Source organism: Dreissena polymorpha, chromosome 3 (genome assembly GCF_020536995.1).
Source record: "Dreissena polymorpha isolate Duluth1 chromosome 3, UMN_Dpol_1.0, whole genome shotgun sequence".
NCBI lineage: Eukaryota > Metazoa > Mollusca > Bivalvia > Myida > Dreissenidae > Dreissena > Dreissena polymorpha.
This window is the reverse complement of record NC_068357.1, coordinates 87,481,350-87,506,991: the sequence shown is the minus strand read 5'-3', so window position 1 is coordinate 87,506,991 and position 25,642 is coordinate 87,481,350. Positions and strand designations below refer to the sequence as shown.

Here is a 25,642-nt window from a genome sequence, read left to right as displayed (position 1 = left end):
TAATAATGAAATCGATGTTTTGAGTGTAACAGATTTATCATGAAATAAAGCTTACAGTCTTTCATGTGTTTTATTTCGAGTATGTAAACCTGATGATGGGATAAAAGTCGATACAAACCAAACATAATTGTCTTCCGGACGCGATTAATTATAAAAAATAATAATGGACCGCGCTCTGTTAAAAGTTGGTTTAATGCAAGTGCGTAAAGTGTCGTCCTAGATTAGCCTGTGCAGTCCGCACATGCTTATTAGAAACGACACTTTCGGCTTAAACTGGATTTTTGCTTAGATTAGACCTTAAAATGAAAAATATCATAAAAGCGGAAAGTGTCGTCCCTTACTAGCTTGTGTGGACTGCTCAGGCTAATCCGGGACGACACTTTACGCACACGCATTAAACCACCGTTTTCAGTGCACGACTTAATTATAATTGTTGGTGATTTTTTTTTAATAAACGATTTCTAAAACACATTTATTTAAGAGCCATATCGACGGTTAATGCGGTTAGATATTTTCATCAATAAGATAAAAAGTTGCCCTGACGACACGTTAAGTGCCAGTTTATTTACGTAACGACTGGTAACAGTTGTTTAGTTTGGGAAAGAAAATGTAAACTGTGTGCGTCAGATTTTTCCCAGTTTTGCTTTAAATAGTAACTTATCGACAGTAGTTCATCAATCTTTAAAAAATGGACAGCCGACATATTACAAACATATAAAAGGAGTGAAAATTGAACAAACAGGTTCTGTATTATGTGAACCTTTAAGTTATGAAAAGGAAATCAAAACGAAAAAAGAATGGGTTTTGCTGACTGCGTTAAACCTGTGTAGTATTTGCTGTCGTGATCACCCAAAGAATAAGATCATGAGAAAATATGTGCTATGGAAAAACTAGGAAAAAATACGCCGACGGACGAATCAACGTATTCGGAAATGAAAAAGATAGCAGTGTGTCATGAGAATGCACGTGAGTTTGAGTGTGCAGATCGGATTCAGTTTACACTTGTACTGTTCTTATTAAGGAAACATAAGCATTAACATCAACGCTTTGGTTTATTCGTTAATTCAATGAACAATAGACCTAGTGACCATAGGTAAACAAAGCATACACAAATTAATAAACCTATACAAGGCAGTCATCTGTGAAATGTGATGAATTATAAATAAATATAACTCTCCGTTATAATACACGTTCACAGTCATGATACTGGATATATTATAATGAGAAAATACTACATGTACCGGTGTATAATAAATAAAAAACAAGAGCACCGCATAACGGGTGCCAACGCTCGGCTGTGGGTACAGTTTTGAATAAATGAAAGCTTGTCAATTTTTTTAGTGGTGACCTGAACCTTTGACCTAGTGACCTTAAATGGGTGTGGCGTGTAGAACGTTTCAAGGTACATCTACATATTATGAAGTTTCAAAGTTGAAGGTGGAAGCACTTTGATTTTAGAGCCAATCTTAAGGTTTTAGCACTGCAGACGCCGGATGGCGGAACACGAGCTGGCTATGACAATACCTCGGGTTTTCTCCGAAAACAGCCGAGCTAAAAACACAGCAGCAGGTAGAGGAAGAAGTTAAGTGTGCAAAACTGAAGGTGGTTATCGCAATAATACTTTATGATCTGAAATAGCTATGTTACTGTTAACATGGTATGCGAGGAAAAGGATTGTTTCTGTGAAGATCTCGATGGTATGCGAGGAAATGGATTGTGTCTGTGAAGATCTCGATGGTATGCGAGGAAAAGTATTGCGTCTGTGAAGATCCCGATGGTATGCGAGGAAAAGGATTGCGTCTGTGAAGATCCCGATGGTATGCGAGGAAAAGGATTGTGTCTGTGAAAATCCCGATGGTATGCGAGGAAATAGATTGTGTCTGTAACGATCCCGATGGTATGCGAGGAAAAGGATTGTGTCAGTGAAGATCCCGACGGTATGCGAGGACAAGTATTGTGCCTGTGAAGATCCCGATGGTATGCGAGGAAAAGAGTTGTGTCTGTGAAGATCCCGATGGTACGCGAGCAAAAGGATTGTGTCTGTGAAGATCCCGATGGTATGCGAGGAAAAGGATTGTGTCTGTGAAGATCCCGATGGTATGCGAGGAAAAGGATTGTTTCTGTGAAGATCCCGATGGTATGCGAGGAAAAGGATTGTGTCTGTGAAAACCCCGATGGTATGCGAGGAAAAGGATTGTGTTTGTGAAGATCCCGATGGTATGCGAGGAAATGGATTGTGTCTGTGAAGATCCCGATGGTATGTGAGGAAAAGGATTGTGTCTGTGAAGATCCCGATGGTATGCGAGGAAAAGGATTGTGTCTGTGAAGATCCCGATGGTATGCGAAGAAATGGATTGTGTCTGTGAAGATCTCGATGGTATGCGAGAAAAGGATTGTGTTTGTGAAGATCCCGATGGTATGCGAGGAAAAGGATTGTGTCTGTGAAGCTCCCGATGGTATGCGAGGAAAAGGATTGTGTCTGTGAAGATCCCGATGGTATGCGAGGAAAAGGATCGTGTCTCTGCACTCTTATCTTATTAGCTTACAAGAATCACGAACGCAGTTTCCTCCAACCCAGACAAAATAAGATATAATGCCATTATTCAACATTACGTTTCATTCTTTTGCTGATTAAATAGGGAAACTAAATTGACAAAAAATATTCCTAATAACTTCGACAAAGAACAAATCGATTCATGATTGACTTTTCTCATCGACAACGTTTAAAGTTTATTGTTCATAAAACACTTCTTGCAAAACTTACACAATTAAACATTTTGAGTATATGGCTTCATATCTACAATATAATACATTGATAACACTTTGTGATTTTAAAAACAAACCATCGCTTAGATTTAATTATTTCAACAATGACCCTAGTATACATATCTTCATATAACCTGTTCAACAAAGTTTACGTTTAAGTTTTGTATCTTTTGATTATAACGCACTTTCGATTTGAAAGTCCAAGGTTTGCTACGTGATCAAACACCTGTATCCGTGTATATGTGCTTTGTTAAATAGGTTTGTATGCGCCTTATTCGTTGACATATAAATACAATTATGATGAACGGTGTAAAAAGTTTAAGAAAATTGAAAAAAATCGGGTATGTATACTTGCTTACACATTTTGCCTTTGTTGTTCTTATGAGTAAGAAATTGTGCGATTTTCGCTATTGTTCAAAAATGAACAATTTGAATAATGAATCATGAGTGTGAATTGTCATTAAAACCCAGAAAATAATAGTATGTTTGTGCAATGCTTGTTAGTTTTGATTAACACATGTCATTTAATGAAAGATTACAAGTGATTTGAACATAACATCCAGAAGGCCAAATGCCCAAGTTGACAAATTAAGCGTACAGTGTTTACAAAGTAAATTGTCATGATTATACAAAGTAATAATACGTTCAATTGCAACAATACATATACAGCAGTACAGCAGAAGCGATAGTAGTAATAGTAGTAGTAGTAGAAGTAGTAGTAGTAGTAGTAGTAGTAGTAGTAGTAGTAGTAGTAGTAGTAGTAGTAGTACTAGTAGTAGAAGTAGTAGCAGTAGTAGTAGTAGTAGTAGTAGTAGTAGTAGTAGTAGTAGTAGTAGTAGTAGTAGTAGTAGTAGTAGTAGCAGTAGAAGTAGTAGTAGTAGTAGTAGTAGTAGTAGTAGTAGTAGTAGTAGTAGTAGTAGTAGTAGTAACAGCAGCAACAACAACAACAGCAGCAGTAGTAGTAGTAGTAATAGTAGTACTAATAGTAGTATGTTATGTTATATCAGAGCCTTGCCTGCTTTGACCAGCTATATATATGCGTACAGAATATTTACGCATGTTACGCAAAATTTGATTGGCTGACTAACTCGGGATCTCGAGATAGCAAAAATTCTCTCCTCTTTTGTTTAATGCACTCTGCCTTTATTTACTGCACCGCTCTTTTTTTAATTGCACTCCGCTTTTTTTAGTTTTGCACTCTTCTTTTTTTCTATCTCGTGGCCACGACATAGCTAACTCGTGGCCACGAGATAGAAAAAAAGAGGACAGCAATAAAAAAAAGAGAAGTGAATGTCACCTCTTTGCCATCGTACCAAACAGATAATATATTATTTAATATTTTGGTAAATAATTTTCCAAGTGTTCTGAGAAGTGTAATACCTCGATAATTATTGACATCGTTAACACTGCCTTTCCTGTGTAAAGAAATAAAGAGACCATCTTACCATGCCGAAAGAAAATACCCTTACATAAATATTTTATTAAATAGCGCATGTAAATACGGCGTTAAGTATACTTTTTCCGTGTTTAAAAAATTCATTTAAATATAAATCAGGGCCAGCACTCTTTTCGGGCTTATTTCGGAAATTGCCTTGGTAACTTCTTGTTTTGATATAGGCATATTTAATTCCTCAAACATAATATTAAACTCATTTTGTCCATACCTTTCACTTAACTTCCAAACGTCTTCATAAGATGAAAAAAATGCTATCTGGGTTATTAATACATTTAAAATAATTCGTAAATACATCCATGGTTATATTTGATGTTTGTAAACCCGCTGACTGTTTTAACATTTTCTAACATAATTCGTCGTTTTTAAACCTTGCATCTAGCAATTTTTTGGTTTGATTATTATCATATTGTATTTTAGCTTGTTAAATACAATTTTTATATTCAGTCCTACTGTATATTAATAACGACCTATATTCATCTGTTTTATTTTTCTATATAAATTTAAATGATTATAAAAGGTTGATCTTTTTCTGAGCACTCATATACGTACTGTTTAAAGAGACATTTTTATCCTACATTGATCTACGAGTATCATGTAATCATTATGATTGTGTATTTTTAATTTCGCATGAGAACAGAGTGCGATGTGCTTAAAGTGAGATTTTATTTTAACCCACACGGCCATCGTTTTGAAGAATGCAGTGTGCTTTCTGCGTCGTGGATCATCAACTGTTCGTTTGTTAATGATTCTAGAGGCCACATTTTTGCTTCATAACTTGGCACTTTGTAAGAGTTGTTATCTCAACAACATTTTCAGATTTATAATTGGGCCATGCGTGTCTCAAAACTAGATCATTGATAAAATCTTAGAAAATTATTGTTAACACTCCGAAGCCCTAATACTTTGTCGAACTGTTTATAATAACAATATCTAGAACAAGTTTGCATCTGTGCTACGTGGGTCTAAAAACTAAGTCATCAGGTGAAATCTTTGTATCGTCAATTTCAAGCTCACGTACACTATAGGTTACATATATGTCGTAAATCTCATGACGTTATCAGAATGTTATTATTTTGATAGGCCAAATTTACGCCCGGAGCTCGAGTTTCCAAAAAAATGTTAACTGGTTTAAATCTTATTTAAATATTTGATACATATCTGAAAGTCACATTCATGACTTAATCTTGATGCAACTTGATCAGAATGTTTATCTTGACAATAGGCCATGTTCGAATCTGGATTATGTGTGTCCCAAAACTAGGTCCCCAGATCAAACGCTAGATAATAAAGCATGATCGACCCTCTAAGCCACACGTATCACTAAATGGTTATTCAACCTAATCAGATTGAGTTAATATAGTATTATGACAATGCCTAGACCACGTCCCACCAAATACTATGTCACCATGTTACATCGTAAAAGTTTGATGCGAAACTTCATCTTTAAAATATCTATACCAAGTTAGAATTTTGATAACATGTGTGAACAATCTAAGTAAAAGTGTCAAATAATAGACAAATATCGTTTTCACTCTAGAAGCTACACTTATGACCCACTCTTACTGAGACTTGATCAAAACAAAATAAATATCTTGACAAACGTTATACCTTGTTTAAATCTTGGTTATGTTTGTCCAAAAACTAAGACATCAGGTCACTTATTAATAATCTTATTACGACGCTTGACGTGTGATAAAGGTCTCAACCACAATAAAACCTAGTTTTGATTGTTAATCTTGACATTATCTAGTCCAATTTTGAATTAAATATAAGTTTGTCCGAAAACTAGTTTGTAAGATCACACCAACGAAAAACCTTATTATGACTTTAGGAGCTTTATTTATGACTCAATTGTAATACAATACCAAAAAAAGTTTTTTTCTGATAATATCTAGGTCAAGTTTGAATGTGAGTATTTGGTACATAGAATAATTAGTCATCATATGATATTTTCCACAATCGATGAAAAATCTTGAACTATTTTGATCATTGTATGGCCATCATGGCCCTCTTGTTCTTGGAATTATTCGTTGTTTTCAGAGTTGCTGTTTTCGCCGAAGAATGAACTTGTTTAAACTATTTACTACCTTTTATCCATCTGTTTGTACTTTTTGTTTTATTCAAATGTTTGCACATCTTTCTCTCTCATATTAGCAACTGTTCACTTTTTTTACTTGTTTGTATGTTTTTGGTTGTTCACATTACACGAATACTCTTGTGTGCAGTTGTTTTCCTCGTAAGTCTTCGCATCATTTTAATGATGATTATCTTTAAGATGTTTTTGAAACTGACCAATATCATAATCATCAGTATTTATTTAATATAAACTTTTGTACACTAAGTTTTGAATATAAAACGAAAAAAGCAATATGTTATGTTTTTTAAGATGCTGTTGAAAAGGGCCTTTGCAAAATGACAAAGTCAGTCAGCAGTCGTGTTTCCATTCAACTTTACCAGTTTCTTGATGAGTCGGGTTTTCACGAAAATGATATAAAAGAACGAATATGTATGATGGATAAGTGTACCATTGCTTAAACCTTGTCAACACGTAGACTACAAAAGCGTGACGATATTTCTAGAATCTTTGTGGGAAGTCAGCGTGAAGGCATTGGTTTATCGTATCTTAATGACATAGATGGTCTACAGATATACTATACATGTATTTGTTTGGAAAATAGTATAGCGTCGTATAAGACAACACATACAAAAGCGTGGTTGGAATTAGACAACACACGAACACCGCCAAGACATTACTTCCTTAAAGCCAACGGGCCGTTTGAAAAAGTACGACTTTATGGTAATATTCAGGATCATCTTATACAGCGCTTTTGAGAAACTTACCTTTCTGCCGAAAAATTCATGGCAAAAAACGACGATATGGTTGCTTCTCCCGACAGCTATCTTGGTAAACACACCGTTTTTATGGATCGTCAGGGTCCCTCTTGGCCAAAGAGAGACACCACTATTCAAACGCGCTTTCTGGCAAGATTCTGTTCTTTAAATTTATATGAAAAAATAGATTACGTTCGTGGTTTCCCGTGTTATTGCAAGACTATTTTGACTAATTGGTCGTGTAGAGACCGCGGGGCATACACAATATCGGATACGTTGTAAGTCTTCCGGCAGTTGTGGTACCAGTGGCACAAAAAGGAACAGCACATTCAGATCTTCAGTGGAGGCTATGTTTTACACTTGGCGAGATGTATCTACTTCGTACGCTAAACAATACGCATATGAAAGTGTATGTGGTATTGAAAATTTTAGCTAAGTATATATTAAAACCTGTATGTCCTGAGATATCTTCGTTCGTAATGAAAAATGTGCAATTTTGGCAGACTGAAAAACTTCATTCAACGATTTTCGGCCAGACAATCTAGTGACCTGCCTCAGGAATGCGCTAGAATACCTAAAACTTTGCTAAAAGACAAACAATCTTCCATACTGCATGATACCTGAACGGAATCTGCCACTCAATAAGATTTCTTGGCAACAACGAGGACATGCAATTAACAAACTAAACGATATCCTGAACAATGGAGTTAAACACTTCAACAGTTATACGCTGAATGTGTCTCATTATCTAACGGATTATGCAGGAACAATTGTTGAAGATATCGTTCTAGGAAGTTTGCTCAGTAAGTCAACTCTCTTCAAATGTAGCGTTATGAATGCTGTTGGTCTTACAAATTATTTTGAATCGATTAGCAAGAAGAGATTATATATAGTTGCTTACTGTACCACATAAAGAATGTTGTTATACCAATGATATACACGTAAGATTTTATCAATTTTAAGCGTTAATTTCAATGTGGACATTCCTTGCAAAATAGACATTTTGGAAAGCTTCCGACGGAGCGAATTAACGAACTCTGAACGGTCTGTTTGATTGCATCGAGAAGACGTAGTACTGCCTGCATCAGTTCCAGAGATGACATTTCCTTGTGACATCCTTAAAGAAGAAGAAAGAATCAAATGTACACTTGAATTAACATATTCAATGAGAAAACGTTTATAAGAAATAAGTGGTTCTTTTTTCATAAAAAACATTGTATACAAGAAAAGGTCACATCAAGCAAAATAATGAAACAAGAAAAAACATATTTGATCACGCGTTCGCAATTAAAAAACGAATAAAAAGACATACTAAATACGGGGTTTGACATTCATTTGCGGCATTTGGTAAGCAAGTCCACTGTCTATAATGTCATTGATCTTGCAATGTAATTTAAACCACTGTTCGACCAGAAATTGTATTTCTGTGTCTTGCTGCGCTATACTCGAAAGAACTTACCGCTTTCAGAAATCCATTTATTGTCGATATTTATTGCGAAATGGACACTTGAGGAAGTTTTGGAAAAATCCAATTTACAAAGACCGAGCGGACTGTTGAAAGTGTATGTGGTATTGAAAATTTTAGCTAAGTATATATTAAAACCTGTATGTCCTGAGATATCTTCGTTCGTAATGAAAAATGTGCAATTTTGGCAGACTGAAAAACTTCATTCAATGATTTTCGGCCAGACAATCTAGTGACCTGCCTCAGGAATGCGCTAGAATACCTAAAACTTTGCTAAAAGACAAACAATCTTCCATACTGCATGATACCTGAACGGAATCTGCCACTCAATAAGATTTCTCGGCAACAACGAGGACATGCAATTAACAAACTAAACGATATCCTGAACAATGGAGTTAAACACTTCAACAGTTATACGCTGAATGTGTCTCATTATCTAACGGATTATGCAGGAACAATTGTTGAAGATATCGTTCTAGGAAGTTTGCTCAGTAAGTCAACTCTCTTCAAATGTAGCGTTATGAATGCTGTTGGTCTTACAAATTATTTTGAATCGATTAGCAAGAAGAGATTATATATAGTTGCTTACTGTACCACATAAAGAATGTTGTTATACCAATGATATACACGTAAGATTTTATCAATTTTAAGCGTTAATTTCAATGTGGACATTCCTTGCAAAATAGACATTTTGGAAAGCTTCCGACGGAGCGAATTAACGAACTCTGAACGGTCTGTTTGATTGCATCGAGAAGACGTAGTACTGCCTGCATCAGTTCCAGAGATGACATTTCCTTGTGACATCCTTAAAGAAGAAGAAAGAATCAAATGTACAGTAAGATGTACAAAATTAAACATACATTTATGTTGGAAGTTGCATGAAGATTTCGTGGAAGAAAATGGACAGAATAACCACAAAAAGGACAAAAAGACGATTGAAATAAATGCTGATCATTACATTTTAGAGATTGCTGGATCCAACGACGCGTGTACGAAAGTTATTTGTAGCATTACAACGCTCAAATACAAGTTATTGTTCCTAGCTATTCTAACAAATGTTTTCATGATGAATCTTTGTTTGGATTTGTTTGAGCTTTTTTCAGCTGGATTATTTGCAGATGAGTTTTTTTTTTAGGCTTATAATTCTAGTTCAAGACTGTATTCTACTGTTTATTGCTTATTGGAAATGCCGAACCTGTAAAAGATTGGATGTTTATGTACATTCTGCACGAACAAAATTTGATCGGACATCGTGTACAACTAGCGACAGTGTCATAGTGGAACAATGCGTAAGACTTGCTCGGTCAATATCTCCATTATAATAAAATATAACTTGAATTAACATATTCAATGAGAAAACGTTTATAAGAAATAAGTGGTTCTTTTTTCATAAAAAACATTGTATACAAGAAAAGGTCACATCAAGCAAAATAATGAAACAAGAAAAAACATATTTGATCACGCGTTCGCAATTAAAAAACGAATAAAAAGACATTCATTTGCGGCATTTGGTAAGCAAGTCCACTGTCTATAATGTCATTGATCTTGCAATGTAATTTAAACCACTGTTCGACCAGAAATTGTATTTCTGTGTCTTGCTGCGCTATACTCGAAAGAACTTACCGCTTTCAGAAATCCATTTATTGTCGATATTTATTGCGAAATGGACACTTGAGGAAGTTTTGGAAAAATCCAATTTACAAAGACCGAGCGGACTGTTCGCGAAAAAAATGCATTATATGGAGAAGACTATACAAAACTATAAAATATCGTTTAAAAGATAGCATAATAATTTAAAGAATGTGGTATTCAGCTGTTAGCATCCATATATGTTTGAAGTTGCAAGAAGATCATGTCACCGTGTAAAATAGGGAGCAACAACCAAGAGCAGGCACACTGGCAATGATAAATCACGATTATAAGATTTGTGATATTGTGATGGCTCGCATAACACCGCGAGTGATATAGGGTGCTGGTTGTACTAATAAAATGAAATAATAAAATGTTTAAAATATACCAATATGTGGTGTATGTAAATGACATTCACAATAGTGTCGCTATTAAATGATTATTGTATTCATGATATATTTAATTCAAAATGGGAAAACGTGTTATTACCAATAAACAATAAACATTAAATATATTCAAGACACTATATATACATTTATTTTTTACATTTTTTGCATACTTTAATAAATGCAAATATAATTTTTTTTTAAACACATGTTAAGACGGTAAGGATCTACCTGTAAATGCCTTTTAATGACAACTTAGGTCAACAAAACAAAAAGTATTAGGGATTATATGACTATCACTATCGTTAAACCCGAAATACTTCCATTTTTTTTTCAATTTCATCACACTATTTGGGTTCCTTCACCACGAAAACATAAAATAAATTCGAAAACCAATATGGCTCGTGATAATATCTTCAGGGTTAACGATGTCCATGGTCAAATAGAATGCATGTGGATATCAATTGACACGTGAAATATTAATAGAATATAATATGATCTTACTCTGAAAAAAGTTGTTTTTATATAATTTATCATACATAGAACTATATGGACTATATGGCCTTTGCAGAAAAGCCATTATTTTGCATTTGTCGCGGAAGATTAGAGCATTTTTAATAGCAAGCATATCATGTTTGCTGGATAGTGTTTGATGTTTTAAGAACATAATTGTTGTACATGTGTTTGAAAGATGGTTAAGGAGTGTGAACTCTGTTTATATATGTTAAACATATGCACTCTTGTTGGCTCTTTTTTCTATGTTGATTGAAAAATGAGTTGACAAGTTTAAATACCTCGAATTCTTTTATTACTGCAAATATATTGGCATCGAAATAAAAACATATTTTAAATTGCAGCGACAAGTTTTAACGTTTAATACTGAAAACATATGTTCTTTGTTATATGTTTACACGCACATTAAACATTACATACAGCTGTCAGCCTGAAGACTGAACTATGACATCATTGAACATATGTACGCATCCACACATCATAAATAATACTGTTGAAGTATTTATAAGCATACCTAAACATTTTACGTCTTCCTTTTTATCCACATTCCATAATACATGATCACTTAGGTTTCACTTCTTTTTAACTTATTATGGACAGCGGCAGCGGCACAGTTTGTGTGCAAAACAAATGTGTGTAAAATGTTGGTGCCAACTATTTAATTAAGCTACGCCAAAGCGTGCAAATATGTTCATACAACTAATGGATTTTGTCATTGCCTCACGTTGAAATGATTCTTCTTACGTTAAACGTAAACTGTATTAAATAACACTGCAACTGAATATAAACTCACATCAGAAATGCGATATCATACTATTCCTGAATCAGCTTACCCTGCCTTACTTTCTTTTTTGAGAAATCGTCAGTGTTTAAGGTATTGGTTCGTTATTATAACGACCTTAAACTATAAATGTTAAAGGCGTTTTCGAAATTTAACGAAAACCTCCATTGCAAATTTGTATCAGCACAGGACTAGAAACCATAAGGTCCGAGTTCTAATATATAATATTATATATTCTTACACATGACTGCAACTAAAAGTAATGTTACTTTCTTGCATACACATAGTTCTGCGGGAGAAGAACCATATCTTTTGTTCTGATCCTTTTACTGAACTCGTGATTCAAGTGTCACTGTATATTAACTTTCCATTTAGATATGTGCTTAAGAAATATAAAAGGTTTAAACTAACTCAACACTTTGTTATCTGTATTGGTTTGTTTCAGATTGTTAGTAAAATACATTTGAACAGTTAACATTACAATAGAACCATCATGGAATCATTAAGTTTAACATATTTAGATCTACATGACCCGAATGTATTTTGTATTGTATTGTATAATAGTATATAATTTTTAACACAGAAAAACTGGAGATTAGTACTCGGGACCTTCATGTTTAAAGTACTGTCATAATATTCCTATGCTATGGAGGCTTTTAATACCCGAATGTTTTTTTGCATTGTATTGTATAATGATATATTATTTATAACACAAAAAACTGATATTAGTACTCGGGACCTTCATGTTTAAAGTACTGTCATAATATCCCTAAGGCTATGCTTTGGATGCTTGTGTTTACTTTGAAACAAACAATTTAGTCGGTGTTATTTGGTCGTTATAATGACGAAACATTTAATGAAAAGACTAGTTTAATAATAAACGCGTATAATAAGCAGAGCAGATCAGATTAGAACAGAACAGGACAGAACAGAACAGAAAGTGTATTCATATAACTTGAACAAGTCCAGATCATCGTTATATACAACACTGACAATTTAAAAGCAATTAGCAATAATTATTCGCCAGTGGCAGTGCATCAATAATCTTACCATAGAACGGCGTAAGCTTAATGTTATGTGAAATCGCGTGAAACTTGTGTTTTTATTTGATCATGTGTAGATTAATATCGGTAATATACCGAAAAGCAACTATATTTATATTTGTAAATGCCTTTTTACATTGTTTATTATAACTGGATTATGAAAGAAAGAACGGCGTCATTTGACAGTTAAACATTGAAAATGGTCGTAGATTTTAAATGTCATTTTCACTTAGAAACAGTGAATTTTCTTTTAAAATAAACTGACATTTGACTTGAAGCCACAGACACGCATTAACAAATATGAGAATACTTTGAAATTCAATCAAATAATATTACATGATTAATATCGTATAAATTTGATTTAAAACATAGAAGTTATAGACCGGTTGTTACCTGTCCATTCATAATTTCATATCTCATTTAATATTTTTTTAGATGCAGATAAGAAATAAACAAATCACAACTCAATTGATCGGACTGTAGGGCCGATGATCTCATGATGCGTAAAAAAATAACTAAAACTAATCATGCATAGCAAAAACCAACTTTTTATCCAAGGGAGGTAATTTATAAAATCATGAATATAGTGTACGTCTTTATAATAAAGTAAAACAATGTTTTACTGTATAATTATATCAGATATAATATGCAGAGCATTTAATTAAACAAATAATTAAATATTATAAAATTTAAAATTTAATTTAAACACACAATAGAAACGTGTCTCATTACCGTTATTCTCAGGTGATCCTCAATGCAGGATTGCTACGTCGTTAATACATATTTGAAGTCGACAAAATGTCGGAAAAGGGATGATTTGTAATAAAATAGAAAGTTAACTTGCGCCGCTTTAATTTATTAATTTTTTTCGGCGTAGCTGTATACGCCAGCTTTTTACCTTACCTGACCTTTGTAACTGTCCAATAAAATTCAAATAAAATTTCCCGCGGCTATGTCCGCGTCTTTGTAACACTGTTTTACTGCGTGTTCAGCATGAAACAATTTTATCTCTAATGAAAAGGCTTAATAGATAGAACAGTTTTACTCTCAATCTCGACAGCAATACAGTTTGTGCGTGCACCTTTTATTTTCAGAGGATTGCCAGCGCGAGAACGTTTGTACTTAAAGGCTATGTTCTCATATTTAGTGCTAACTTCTATATTCCTGACAACATGTTAACATATAAATGTATAAAGAGCATTGGAAGCGAGGCCTAACTTTAATGCATTGCATTTCAGCCCGCGAGGTATCAGGTCAATTCGCGGCCAGTGTGTGTGAATGTCAGAGTTTGTATACAGGTCATCGCTGCGTCTTCACGACTACCTTATGTGTTGACCGGAGTTCGCGGCCAGTAAAATAATCGTTATATAATAAAGACGCCATAGCGTGAACTAGGTAAACTGGAATTTTCTTAAGACCAGAAAGATGTTAAATGAAGATATCCAGCGATATTATTATGGTACGTCAATAATAGATTCTTAATGAGCGCGATGATTCTCGATACTGTTAATAATCGAATCAAATAGCAATGCCCGACAAACCACTAAAACAGGTTTGTTCGAAGAACGCGCGTATAAATATTTAAAATATGTACGGATACTTCGCGTGTTGCCGGTTGACTCATATGTTTTAATTTCACGTCCATTCTTGTTTTGGTTTTCTGTTTTGTATCTATAGGTTTATGACCAGCAATATGTAATAATGTAAAATAAGCCGCGAAAACTCGGCGTAACATCCCGACTGATCCCGTACTGCGTGTGATGCAGCTAAGAACTGCGCAGAAAAAGACATTTGCTATCCTTGATCTCATTCATTGAATTCTTTATCTTTCATAAACTCCAACCACAATCAACGCCGTATATCTTTTTTAAAGATATTTCTTGTTTATCATTTGGCAGGTTCATCACTTACCTCCCTTCAAAGCTTATTACTTCCCTTGGGAAACAGACAGGAAGGCAGGCAGACAGACGGTTACAATCTTATTTCTGTACATACGTCGCAAATTATTTTTGAATTCCACAGTTACTATACAATTAATACATTTAGTTGCTGCATTGGAAATAATTCTTGATCTGCTACTTCAAATTAGCCTTTTTTCATTGGACACACTTTCTTATATTAAATAATTGTGAAATGAAATGATGGGTGATATTGCAAATATGAAATCAGCATCGAACAGCGCTCTGAAATATTTAGGCTTAATCTGTAGGGAGAAATGAATGTCAAGACCACTGAATATGATATGAAAATTAATTGCCAGCTTTCTGTTTTGTTGATGTTTAATTTACTGACTGTCATGAGAAAAGCAATTAAAAGGTACCTACAAAGGTCACATACATATATACGCTCATATAAATTGTTTACTGCAATATGTGTACATATTGTCTGTGACAGTTTTGTAATTAGTTCTATATTACACCGATTTGCAATATAAATTTATCGAAGTAATTGTCTGTCTTGCTATACAATATAGAAAAGTATAGTTCAGTAAATCTGTAATATGTTGTTAGCTATACCATATCTGTTTGTGTACAACTGTTTTAGTATTTTATCGTGAAGACACATCGGATTGAAAGTTAGTATTTAGAACTTACTTTCAGAAACTGGATTACAAAATAACATCGGGAAAACGTTGTACATCCTTTAATGTGTTAGACGAACGTATGGTCAAGTATAATGGATGTCTTGAGTAGATTTGCAACAAAGCTTCATACTTTATAATGGCTTTAAATTTTTGAGAATTGATACCATTCTAATGATTGTTTCATCAGATTCCATTACTACTGAAAATAACGTTTATAGTTACCGACTTGAAATTGGTTGTTCACAGTTTCTTTACAAAGACTGTTTTTTTTATTTTCCCGGCATTGTGGCATTCTGTTTCCGGAAATTGTTCACTATGCACTTGCAGCTACTTACCTGCTATGTACTCACAGATCAAATGCGAGTTTCTTTGCGATTGATATTTTTTTTTTTAAATTTGCGGTCCGTGGACTGTGGACTATGTTTTAATGTTCTCAGGAATAGCAGTTTTCGGACTCCTAAAAGCTTGCAGTTATTGACCTGAATTTTGGTATGTGAGTCTACCTACATAACTTACACAATAACTTAGAATTTTGTTCCTGTCCATTTTTTGACGAAGTAATTGGCCTTTTCTTTAAATTAACATGTTTCCAGATCAGTTTTGTCCTACACATTTTCAAACACTGACCTTATTTGTGTGTGTTAGACTACCTACATGACTCATAGATCAAGTTCGAGTTGCGTTTGTTCCATGGACTTTTGCCGAGGTTACGGGCCTTGACATAACACTAGCTGCTGTTCGGCTTCAAAACACAGAAATAGCTCCTGTTTATATTTGAAATTATTTATTGTTTAATTTAATCAAATCATACTGGAGACTATGAAACTTTCAACTAGCGCTAATAAGTAACGTAGTTTTAATCATCGTTTAAACGAAAAGTTTTTCGGTAAACAAATATCAGCGAAATCCGAAGCTAACATTCAATGTCTAGTTCACTTACATGTGGTTCATCATTTAGAAATTATCACAGTGTACTTTTCTTTATTTGAAATAGAAACACAAAAGGTTTCGTATAGATCAGCTAGACTCAAAACAGATTGGTCGTATGAGCGTATAAAATGCAGAGGCAATATAATATTATATGTGGCGTCGAAAATGTCAATCTCAAAGACACAATCGTTCTGTCATGATTTCGTGAAGCAGAGCTCATATGTATACCGTCAGCCTGTATAACTGAGTGAAAGGATAAACTGTACGCTTATGCAAAAATAGCATGTGTATATAAACAGTGTATATTAGACGGTGTTGATCTAAACCAAACTAATGCGTTTTATATTTATTTTATTGTAGATGATGAATGTATTTCACTCAAACAGACTCGGAGTCAATGTTGAAAAGAGGAATGTTGTATATAAGGGAATGAATGGTGTTTTTATGCTTGTTCATTTACAAACTCACCAGTGCGTACTATTTGAGTAGGATGGCCGCTAACACAAACCTGTTCGCCGACAAGGAGACTAATAATAGGTTCAAAGCGTGCATAGGACTCAATGTGACTAAGCAAGGACTCACTGTCTTTCTTTGCACAGAATAACGGAAACTACACACCGTTGTTGATAGAAGTTGTGGAAAGTGCCCAATTGAAAAACTCCTACAATGTCCAACAAACCCATATTGTAACAAGAAAAAACGGACAAATAATTGTCCTTTTCACAAATCACAGAAACCACAGCCATGTCCAACATGTGATAATGTAAAACAGAAAATCATATTACAACACAGATATGGTGGACCTTCTTGGAAGAACACTCATGCGGAAAAGTGGACATTAGACTATTGGGAAATAGGAAAATGCTAACTCCCTCCGGACGGAAATAGTAGCATTTCCTCGGTCCAGGAATCGGACTTCAATGGTGTGATAAGCATCATGTTGAATTGCCTACATTTCCAGACATGTCTCTCCACCTTATGTTTATCCCCTCCACCGCCTGATAAGCAATGCCCACTAGAAAAGGTAATACAAAGCACGAGTTAAGATGTTAAACAGTAGTGTGTATATTTAATCAACTCAGAACTGAATGTGTTTGCGAAAATTAAAGTGGGATTCATAAAAGCTGTTGCATATTTCATGTTATAAACTTTTAGTGTATGATATTCTAAATATTGCATAAACGCGTACTTGGCATTTAAATGTGTACATCAAAGCGAGTACTAACGATCTTACTAATTGTTTTCAAAACTGATAAAACCTTGATGAATCAAACAAGAGAATTCAAATTCAGAAAATGTAGTACCAGAAAATAAATTAAGTTAAATTAAATTGCAAAGAGTTGTATACGTAAAAGGTCATTCTTGTGCACAAGAACTGTACTCTGTTTGGAAATGCCCATTATCATACGCATCTTTGTTCATACGACACGTAGACGCGCTTTGGTTTGTAATAATAAACGTGTCGGTTTCGGCGTTAATTTGCCTGTATACATTTATCTGCTGTAATCTGTATTTTATTGATTGTCCCATATAAAGATGGTTCATTAATTTTATTTAACATACATCCGTCATATTGATAAGCGGGTTTAAGATTGTGATAGAAACTGTTGACATCGAAATCCTACAAAGTCGCTTTAATGTTCCAAATGTTATAATTGTATATTATACTATCGCTATTTTTAGATTGGGGTATTTTCAGATTGCTATTTATAGACGGAACTACTTTTTTGACCTCATTCATAAAGTTCATGTGAAACTAATATTTTCAACGATCTCATAGGCATAAATAAATAAATGGATTAATAATTATTATCAATTCAGAATGTTATTTAATAATATAAAATAAAGAAATAAATAATAAAACAAAACATTTGTTTCCTTGTTATTTATTTATTTTCATTTATTTATGCTGTAAATATTCCGCACTAAAATTGCTGTCTGCAACAGAACAAAATTCAACAAAATGTCTGATTATACTGAATATCCAAATTTTAATTTAATACTAGAGGATAGTGACTTTGAAACTGAAGTTAATGAGCAAATTGCAAATACACAAGATGTTGTTGAACTTTCATATGAAGACTTTCAGGCTAAGTTTGGGTTTGATGCCAGAGTGTTGTTTGATTTTGACAATGAACTGGAACAACCTGCTACTGACATGACTGACAATCTAGTGTCTGAGAACATTCCCATAAATGATCAAAATAAGGATTCCATCAGGCAAGAAACTTCAAAAAGCAATGAGTTTAAGGATGTTAACATTGAACATGTCAATAAATATATCACTGACCAAGAAAATAAAAACACAGAAAAAAAACATTTGCTGATATCAACAAATTTCGCAGATATCTTGCACAACAAGGCAAAACAAAGCAAATACATGAAATTCCCGTTGATCAGTTAGACCACTATGTGGCAAGATTCATCCTGTCTCTAAACCGGATGGGTCGGACTATGAACCAAGTTCATTGAGAGGCTTTTTAAGTTCGTTGGATCGATACTTCCGTCGGCATCTTTTTCCACACAGCATTATGTCCGGTAAAGGAACAGACTTTGCGTTGACTCGGGAAACATTCAATGCAAAAAAGAAGAGCCTAAAGAAACAGGTTTATTTCTGTTCTTATTAAATATATAAAAAAAATGAAAAGATGAAAAGAAGTCTATCCAAATAAATGCATAGTCTATCCACATAAATGCATAAATTATTGAAATTATTCATAGCATTTCTAATAACTAGCATATAATCTGCACTTGTAGTTGTGATTTTGTTTTAATGTAAATTACACCAATAAGTACATTTGACTGGATTATTCAATTGAAATGTTAAAGCGAGATTATACGATGTTGTCAAATATTTATGAATTTATATAAAATGTGTAAAAAAAAGTTAAGAAGAACATATGTCGAAAAATGCGAAATAAGCCAGATATTCAATTCTGAAATCGAAAATGTCTGTACAGTCAAATTCGCCAGCATGTATATCATGCATGTACGATGTGAATCTAAATTAAGTTTAACAATTCATTTGAAATTCTTGCAACGATATATATTCATACGACACACGAACACTAACTCTGATCCTTATAAAAAGACGAATGCTTCGGTTATTGTAGGAAAATATGTACGGTATATCTTCGTCCCAACCGGCTCGGGACGCTAATTTGTATTTGCTGCATTTTATTTAATTCGTCTTCAACGGATAATTTGCCTTGACTACTTTGTGTTATTGTAACATACTTTATCAAAAATATTACAATTAAACACATATGAAAAATCGTATAATCTCGCTTTAATACAAACAATTTAAGCTATTTGAGTTGTCCGATGGATGTCTGTAATGTAAGGCAGAACACCACCTCTAAAATGCATACCTTGACATAATCAAACAGTTGAACATTGCTCTATACAGGACCAAGGCAAGCTGAACCTCTAACTGATGAGGACATAGACCAGATGTGGGAAACTGCTGTCCTTGGTCCACACACTCCATGTTCCCTGTTAAATACAATGTGGCTGAATAACAGTCTCCACTTTGGCTTAAGAGGGACAACTGAACAACACAATTTGAGGTGGTTAAGTCTATTTTATCAAAATGAATTTTTTCAATCATTAGTGATAGCTCAAATTACATGGGTTTTTTTTAAGAAAAGCAACTTTAACAATTTTGTTTGAAACTAATAAAAATTTGGAAACCGTATTCAATGCAGAAAAGCTTGTTTCAAATAAAATTATTGATGAATGATACTGTTAGTGTGACAAATGATTTACAGGGGTGTCGCTGTCCACTGCCAGAGTTCAATGTCACCATATTTTACAAAATTGTGGAAGTGCCAACAATTTTTTAATTCAAATTTGAAGAAAACATCTCAATTTATTTACAAATATTATCAATATAGTATTAAAATGGTAGCTTAAAGACCTCTAGCAAACAGTTGATATAGTACTGACAGACCGGTTTAAAAACACCATTTTAAGTTATGGAAGCCATAACTATTCAAATGGCACTGTTCAGGGCTTTTTTCCGTCAGTAACAATGGCCGTTTTTCACAAATTTTGGAAAATCGCTACTCAAATGTTCACAATTACAAGAAGTTCGCAACTCAAATTTTCACAATTATAGAAAGTTTGCTGCTAAAATTTTCAAAATTTTTGAAAATTTTCGACTCGTTTTTTTTTCACAATTTGAACAATTCGCGACTCATTTATCAAAAAATGGGGTGGCCATGACTGTATTTTTGTGTATTTATTCATTTTTTGGTGAACAAAAATAGCAATAGTAGAAAAAAAGATTTTTATCATAAAAAACAAACAAAACAAAAAGCATTGCATACCTTTTATATAGATGGGGAGATGTGAAGCTGCGAACCACTGCCGAGGGTGATGAATTCTTAGAGTTTCAAGAGAGGCAGACAAAAACACGCACTGGTGAGAATCTAGGCGACTACAGGAAGGTCAACCCAAAGATGTTTGGGGTAAATTCTCCTCGTGACCCAATCGCCATGTACAAGGCTTATTCAGCAAAGCGACCAGATGGATTTTCAAACGATGATGAACCATTTTACCTAGCGCCGCGCACCAGAGAGGGTTGCTCCAGTCGGTGGTTTCTGAGACAACGCCTTGGAGAGGTCAAATTAGGAAAGATGCTCAAAACCATGGCGGTGGCAGCAAATCTTCCAGAGGGCAAACGTTACACAAACCACTCGGCGCGAAAACATCTTGTCCAGAAGCTGCGCGGCCATGATGTTCCTCCTACAGAAATTATGGCTATTACTGGTCATAAGAATGTTCAGTCCATCTTGAACTATTCTTCAGTGACTGAAAAGCAACTTCAAAGATGTTCAGCTATATTGTCAACTTCCACAAAAGCACAGTCGAAGTCTGAACACACCATCAGAAAAACAAACACAACATGCACAGCAACACTAACCTCACAAACAAATCCCGTGTCTGTCACAATTTCTGAATACACTTTGAATTCAGATTTCATGTTCCCCACCCACCACACAACTTCCACTGTAAACACGGAATTCAATGTTTTATGGGGCAACCTTTAACATACAAAACTTCAATGTCATTAACTCCTCGAGTACAGAATCACTCAAAGATGTAAATAAATAAGTCTTGAATTTCAAATTCTCTCGCGAGCTCATGTCAAATTTTCGCTAACCGACTGACTACGACGAGCATTGCGCGTGAATTCCAGTGCCCCAAAATAATATAGAGCTATCGTTATTGAATTATTTTTATTGATATAAATGAGCGTTGTCTCGTTTTCAACACAATATTATGAGTGGCATATGTTACAAAGGTTGTTTGTTCAATAAAACGTTTGTTATCTCAGGGACTACTTTGTTATAAAATCTACGCGGAATGACTCACTCGGGTTTGCTAACTACGGAAGAACAAAATTGTCAAAAACTGCGATATTTAATGTTTTTATTAATGAAAAAATGGGAGGAAATAATAGGATAAATAGAATATTATGTTAGTTTTGGATAAAGATGAAGTTTATCATGCTCGGCCCGAACCATGGTAGCGCTCGGCAAGCCTCGCGCTACCATGGTTATAAGCCTCGCACGATAAACTTGATCTTTATCCAAAACTAACATAATATTCTATATATATAAACCACGACGTGTTGTTTCTTAGGTCCGTCAGATTGGTCAAATGATGAGTTAAGTTTAGTGTGCAACATCTATGCAGATAGTATATGGATTATGCTCGTTGTCGTCATCTGATGATGAAGACTGTGATGTAACTGATGATAATGTTGGCTATCCCTTCCTAACGACGAAAACAACCGGATGGTTGGAATTCTCCCCGCTGATCCATAAGTTGTGTCTTTCGTCCATTGATGTTTGCCCGAATCTTTGACATCCGGCCTCGGCTAATCAGATAATGTCCAAGCGGTAGTGCTACAGCTCGTGGATGTTTCCGCATGCAAGGAGTGTTCCTACATTTCACGTATTTATTATATGTCCCTTTGCTGCCATCTTGATCGCTTGGCAAGCTTTATTAGCTTACTTGTCGCATTCACCCTGGAGACTCACAGCGTAGTGCGCGATAATGGTTATTCCAAGCCCCGACCGATCCGGCTTTGTATTCTGTATTCTTTGTTTCTTCTTTTTCTTTCCGAGGGATTGAATAAATTTCGGCGACGCCAATTTTTTGTCGAAGAACTTGCATCTATTCATAGGAAATTTGCCAGCCTACTCTTTTTGTTTCGCCCGTCAGCAGAAGCGGTCACCATGGTGTGGTTGGGTCATGGTCTCGGAATCAGAAGTGAGATTTGAGTGTCAGGTGAGAACCAGTTGTACCAGCCCTCCCTTGGAAGCTGCTGCAAAGCGAAAAAGTACTATCTCTACCCCGATGGGGTGTTAAAACTAACGTCTGCGTTCAAACATTGGAAATCCCAGTAACTTCTTCACATATGTACTTGACATGTAAAACGCATGTTATACATACCAAAGCTTAAAAAACTCCGACGTTCCATTTAGCAAAGCCATGCCGCTTCGGATACTTCGAATTTCAGAGTTATGTTCATACGTGCAAGTACCTATTCTTGCAACAACAATGGGTAGTCCCTTGGAACTGGATCTTTACAAATATATCCATTTAAAACTAAAATTTTGTTTTTGGAATCTTCATGTTATGCATTTTACAAAGACAATAACACTGATTTTCAGTACAGTTTAGTGCATACGATTATGACATTAAGGGGTGCGTGCAACACAACTATATTTGCTTTACTATAACATATAGTCAATGACAACTGCCCAGTACCTCCAGGTTACTGACCAATTCATGTATATCTGATCAATTACGTTGCAGGCTTATACATATTACATTCCAATTAACGAGTATGCCTGTATACTTCTGGCAGCACTTTAAACATCCGCTGTTGCTTTAGAAGCATATTCTATATAAAAAAGTAAAAATCACAGTAATTCGATATATCATAACAAGTGTACAGAATAAAATCCCGCAATTGCGTGTTCCCTTTAATTCGTCTAGCAGATGTTAAGCAATAAATAACTATTCGTCGTGTGAATGTATTGTAATGTTCATATAAACGCAATAGAAACATAGACTCAAACAAGCTAGGTGATCTTCAATGCGTAACTTTAATTGATTCACGCATATTTTTTATGACGCAATTACCATATTTTAGATATATGATATATTAAACTCTCCTTGTCAACTGTGATCAATAAACACGCGCTCAGAAAGATGTTCTTAATTATCCCCCGCCACAGGCGGAGGGATATAGAATTTACCATGTCTTTCCGTCTGTAAGTACGTCCGTCTGTCACAATTGTTTGAGGTCTATATTTCAGAAACTGTATAAGATGTCAACATGAAACTTGATACGTGTATATATATCAATGAGGAGAAGTGTCATGCACCAGAACCATAACCATACATTTCTTTATTATGAGTAATTGCCCTTTTTGTTCATTCTCAGGGCTATATCTCAGATACCATGCAGGCCTTTAACATGAAACTTCATAGGTGTATTGAAAAATAATAAGGAGAAGTGCCATGCTTAAAAAACATAACCTTTCACTTTTTTAAATAAGATTTAATACCATTTGTTGTTTTTTTGTGATGAAACTTTTCAGGGCTATATCTCAGATACGATAAAACATGAAGCTTCATGTGTTTGGAGAAATTCATGGGAAAAAGTGATTTGCACAATAATAATAAACACAATTTATTGGCAGGGGATATCATTTCAACGAATTTGCTTGTTTATAATCAATTGATGAAAACATGTCCAGCTTTTTATAATCAGCAAATTATCATCTCCAAACATACTAGTAATTAATTACGCAACATTTGACGAACTTATGTTGTGAAGCAGTAAAAAGAAAACAGAATTGCTGTTCTTAATTTGAGCTAAAACAATAAATAGTAGATGAAGATGGATTTAAGCACTATTTTACTTCAAACTTCTCGTCATAGCATAAGACTATGTGGGCAAGCAAAAAGTTCGAACAATCTATACACTGTTATTGTTGATTCGTTTAGTAGTCTACTTAACGGACATGGCTAAATTAACTAACATGAAAACCGATGTACATTGATTGCTGTATTTGTTTAAGTTGTTAAGTCTCTTCATGTATACCGCATAACAAAGCTTTAAAGTTACGTGCTGATATGTATTTCATTTAAGTGGATGCATCCATTTACTGTATTAACGGCAAAATAGAGCATATTTAATGTGTATTCATTACAGTACGTTTAAAATCAGTTCAGCAACCAAATCGTTAATATCAAGGCTTATGTATGTAGATCGCTCCATTATTTGTTCATGGGTAACTTTATTCTTATTTTGATATAGACACGTGCTGCTTCACATTACCGTCCTTTATGTAAATTATCTAACCAGTTGTTAAATGCTTTAACTGTAGCGAGCGACTTTGTTTGCGATTTTTACTTTCGTGTTTTGCAATAAATTTAAGTAGCGCACTGGTATTGATGTAAGGCATTGCTATATTATCATTACAGATCTTCGCCGTCGTATGGAGGAACATTACAATGACACTTCGAGTAATGTACCTCTTTCAGTATTGGATCAGAGTCTTGATAAACGTATTACCGATATATATGCAACGCCGAAATTGCACCGTTTTGATATAGCAAACGATGGCAAACGTGTAAAAAATGAGCAACTTCTGACATACAAGGAACTCTCTTTTACACAGACGATAGTAAGTCAAATCGACGCATATACGTACAAGGCGAGCCCGGCAGCGGAAAGTCAACGTTTGCAGCCAAGTTAGTTCATGATTAGTGCGACGGAAATCGGCCTTCAACGGCAGCTACCAACAAAAATGCATTGTTTAATGACGTGTTAATCATTCGAAATTTCCAGTTCATTTTTTTCATCTCGTTGGGAGAAACAAGAGGTCAGACCGAAGTAACGCATATGATAAAGAAACAAATCATTGACACAATGTATTCTGAAGACAAACGGGATGTCATGTACACTCTTTTACTCAAAATAATAGAGACGGAAATGTGCCTTGTAGTACGAGACGGTCTAGATGAATGGGTGGCTCCTGGCGGTAGTAACCTTGCTGAACCTTCTTTGGCGGGATTTCCAAAGGACACGTGCACGGTTCTTACAACTTCTCGACCATGGAAACTGGCTGATGAGCGTATCAAGAATTCACAGATCGACAGATCCTCGTAGAGATCGAGGGTATAAGCGATCCATATACATTTAGTGAAAGAGTGCTGCGATGCATACT

General features: G+C 34.7%; 1 long non-coding RNA gene across 1 annotated transcript; it reads left to right on the top strand.

The window, feature by feature from the left end:
• The first annotated feature begins 630 nt into the window (after window positions 1–630).
• On the top strand, window positions 631–10,597 carry LOC127875146 (uncharacterized). The gene is made up of 2 exons (XR_008047308.1): window positions 631–3,107; window positions 6,609–10,597. It is a non-coding gene; the product is annotated as an uncharacterized LOC127875146 (long non-coding RNA).
• Window positions 10,598–25,642: the final 15,045 nt, after the last annotated feature.